Source organism: Diaphorina citri, unplaced genomic scaffold (assembly GCF_000475195.1).
Source record: "Diaphorina citri unplaced genomic scaffold, Diaci psyllid genome assembly version 1.1 scaffold389, whole genome shotgun sequence".
NCBI lineage: Eukaryota > Metazoa > Arthropoda > Insecta > Hemiptera > Psyllidae > Diaphorina > Diaphorina citri.
The window spans coordinates 75,552-79,990 of NW_007377824.1; positions in this window are offsets into that span (position 1 = coordinate 75,552).

The window sequence follows — 4,439 nt, forward strand, 5'->3', positions numbered from 1 at the left end:
TTTTTTTTTAAGAGGTTTGACAGAGGAAACTGTAACTGCTATGGTCTTATCGTCCCGAAATCGAAGAGAGAAGGAAGACAGGATAGGAGAAAGCCAGCCGTTCCGAGAACGAATCTTATCTGTTTAGGGTAAAATCCGCCCCGGGTGGGAATCGTATCCGCGAACTAGGTAAATAATGTAAATATAGGTACATACTTACTTACGAATAGTTACGAAACAAACGCATTTCCACAGAATTTCATTTTCGTTTTAAATTAGGTATTTACCTATTTTATATTTTTCGGGAACGCGAATTTTACATTTCCATTATTCCATTTTGTTTCACATAATATTGAAAATAAATGAGACATGTTATTGCATCTTACCTACTTTATACCTCCATGTGTGTGCACTGTGCATAGGTATTATGTTATTCTCTTATTATAAACATGTTACCTACCCAGACCTTCCAATCTTGCATAGTGAAAATAAATAATGTTAGGTAGTTAGGTAGGTATAATATGTTTAAAAATAAAATTAATTTTATGGGCTGGTAAATTCTGCCTTGTAAGCGCTAGGTCGCGGGTTCGATTCCCTCCCGGCCCGGCACGCACTTTATTCTAAACAGATAATTTTTGTTCTCGGAAATTGCGGGTCGGAAAGTTCGATTTTAGGACGATAAGAACTCTATGCTTACAGATTCCTCTCTTAAAAATCTTAACTAGGGACAAGGACTCTAATTTTATTGTTATAGTTTCTCTCTGTAAATAACGATCCAAGTGATTTGATCGCCGCGAATTGTCTTCAGGTCTTGCTTGTTGGTAGATTTGTTGCTGACTAGTTGTCCGTCCTTGAACACGCCGCTATGGTACATGCCCAGCACTTCGTGTAACACAGCCATACCTGAGGAGAGATGGTGAGGAAGAAACATTTCAGAGCCATTGCGGTTGCATTGGAAGTGTAGTCGTGCAACTTTTATCCATTTTTTTTGTTTTTTTTTTTTTTTTTTTTTTTTTTTTTTTTTTTTTTTTTTTTTAAGAGGTTTGACAGAGGGAACTTTAACTGCTATGGTCTTATCGTCCCGAAATCGAGGAGAGAAGGAAGACAGGATAGGAGAAAGCCAGCCGTTCCGAGAACGAACATTATCCCATCAGGATAAAATCCGCCCCGGGCGGGAATCGAACCCGCGGCCTAGCGCTTACAAGGCAGACGCACTACCAACGCAGCTAACTAGGCTGGCCATCGCACCATTAAATTGTGAATTTCCGAAAGTTGACTACACAGCTCTAGCTTTACCTAACAGCTTTCTAATTCGGAGTAAGACATCAACAGTTCTGAAAGCATTCACGTTCAACAACAAAATTCCTTCGTTTTCCAAGACCGCAAACTCATCTTCCTATGTTGAGATAATTTATTTGACACCCTGTACATTTCAAGTCACTCACATCCCCCCATGCTACCGTCTATACAGAGTGTGTCATATAAATTGCATGTCACACATGCTTTTCCTAACACAAATAGGTAAAAAAAGCGCGTCTCACAATATTAAAATACAAGCATGGAGTATGCAGCATGGAAATTTATTTAATTTTCCACTACATTTATTGGAAGTGTTGTAGATTTACAATAGGCGACAGGCCGCGACGTTTTAATATTTCCACACCAGATTTTACAAGATTATTACGTTTGCTGTTACCTCACCTTGTGGATTTATTATGGAAACTTCGTGCTTTCGGACGACAGCAGGGTTTTACCTTAAAAGGGAACAGGATTTACCTACCCCAATGGTTAAACGCCGGAATAAATAAACAAGGAGGAAACCAGCCTGAAATTTCCCTCGCTAAAGAAGTAGCAAAGGTTGAGAGCTAAGTGCGAAGGGCGTCCAATCATAAAAATTTTGTGGCCAAAAACCAAATCTCTTCACAGCAATCACCCTAGCTAAGGCTGATTGAGAGGCTGACAAAAACGCCAACCCCGTCTGTACACGGGAAAAGGCGAGGAAGGAAAAGAAGATAAGTATACATACATATAGAGAAAAAATATCGATTGTACCTCATAGGCACCTAGCTATTTGAATATTTTCTCCTCTGTCTACCAAAAATTCCAATTAATAGAAACCCAACTAGTGGATAAAGTAGTGGTGCGTGATACCAATTTGACCGCAGCAAGTGACTATCACTATCAGGTGACAGGGAAGCGAAATTTCTCACTGGGGAAAACTCTCACTTTGATTCTTGTGGTTTTTGCTAATGTCTAGAACCGAAATAGAAGGTAGAACCAAATCCATTCCAATGAAGGTAAGTGGACCGAATACCCACCTATACGGTCTATTTTTTATTGGAGGAGCTCTTCCACCTAACCACTTTCGGCCTGATTCTTTTTTTTACTAGAAGAGGAGGAAGGAGGGGAGGATGGAGAAAGAGAGAAGGATATAGAGGAAGGGAAGTAGGAAAAAGGTAGGTGAGAAGGTATTAAGACCTCAATGGACATCATGGCATTAATTTTCTGACATTATTTGTATAGAAAACATGAGCCAGGATAGGCATACGTGCAGTATATGTATACGTATATAGAAGGGTATTTAGGTACCTATATGTTAAAGGGTACTAGGTATAAGGGATAAGTATGGGGAGGTAGTGTAGGTAGGTAAGTACGGGGAGGGGTAGGTATCGTATTGCAGATAGATGGCTGTTACGTGGGTCACAATACATGTCCATCATAATTATAATAATAGTAATAATATTATTATTCCTGTAGGCACACACATGTAATGCTATAACCAACACATGTGACTAGGTACCTAACCTATGTCCATGGGAGAGAGAGAGAAAGAGAGAGGGAGGGAGAGAGAGAGAGAGAGAGAGAGAGAGAGAGAGAGAGAGAGATGGAGAGAGGGAGGGAGAATGTACCGATCTTTTAATGTTATTATGGAAATGCAGCCTGAATAATCATGTGATGTGCTCTCTCTCTCCCACGGACTTGGGGAGCGTAAGGACATGGAGGGCGAGAGAAGTAGACATGGATGGCAAATAGGTTGAGAGACGAAACTTGGGTAGCATCAATGTGTCTAATGCCCGATCTTACGGCTTACCACAGAGAGTTTTCAGTTAAATCTGGAGTTCAAGAAAGCCAGCCTAGTTAGCTCTGTTGGTAGCAAGTCTGCGTTCCCCCCCGGGGCGGATTTTATCCACAACGGATAATGTTTGTTCTCGGAACGGCTGGCCTTCCTGTCCTCCTTCTCTCTTCGCTTTCGGGACGATGAGGCCTTAGCAGTTACAGTTCCCCCTCTGAAACCTTTAAGTTTAGTGTTTGGTCTTATTATTTGTATTATTGTCTACTTCATTCATGCATTAAATATTTTAGTTCTCTTATGTATTTATTTCGAGTATTTTTCCTATGTACTTACCTATAACTATAAGGAAAGGAAAGTAAAAATAAAGCAAAACATTACATAAATTGATAAGTACCTACTTAATTGCACGCAAATTGTTTTTCACCGCTACGGTGGGAAAGGTAGGTAGGTAATTGTCTGCGAGCTTTTTCCGCTTAAAGGTCAATGACCCGGCAATTTATATTCAGAAGGGCAATAGTTTTGTTTACTCGATAGGTAGGGATGGAGCCTAAAGGTACCTGTAGGAATGGGAATCATACCTAGGTAACTTACCTAACCTAATAGCAAAGTACCTACCTGTATGAAGGTAGTGTGAGTGTGGTGAATTGTGTAGGTAAGTAAAGAAAGAAGGTAGGTACCACCAATTTTACTGGCAAGGTAAGTAGGTAACTCGTAAGAAGGATTTTTCAAGGGTAAGTACCTACCTACTTACTGGGAAAACAATTGTTTGAACAAGTTTAGTGTTTGTACCTACTTAAATAGTCAAGTTACCGCCAAGTCAGGTACCTAAGTATCGAAATACCTACCTATGTAGGTGCTTTATTCAGATAACTTTTTTAGATATGGATCCACTCGGTTACCAGTTAGTTACATGGGTACCTAATTTGGCAATTAAAATACCTACCGAAAATTCTTAACTGTTTAATTTCATTAAGGTATATTCTTACTATACAGGATGTTTATAGTCTTTCCCAGGGCTGGGTTTCTTTTCTTCGAAGCCGCTTAATTTTCTTGGGATATCTGTTTTTTTTTTTTTTTTTTTTTGTTCTTTTAATTTTTCAGTTGGATCACTGAGGTTAAGTAACGGTGGGGGTGAAAAAATTATTCTAGGTGTCATGATTCTACCTTGAAGGTAGGTACCTACTACGTACGACATGTACAGCCCATTGCATAGTTTAGAATATTTGCAGGCGCTTTCTTAATTTACCACCACACCTTAAGCTTGATTCACACTATAGTGCCAGTCAAGGTCCAGTCACGGTCCAGTAAAGGTCCGATCAAATGATTGTTGAAGGCAAGTAAATGCGAGTGTACACACTAGACGTTCTAGTCAAGGTACGGTAACGGT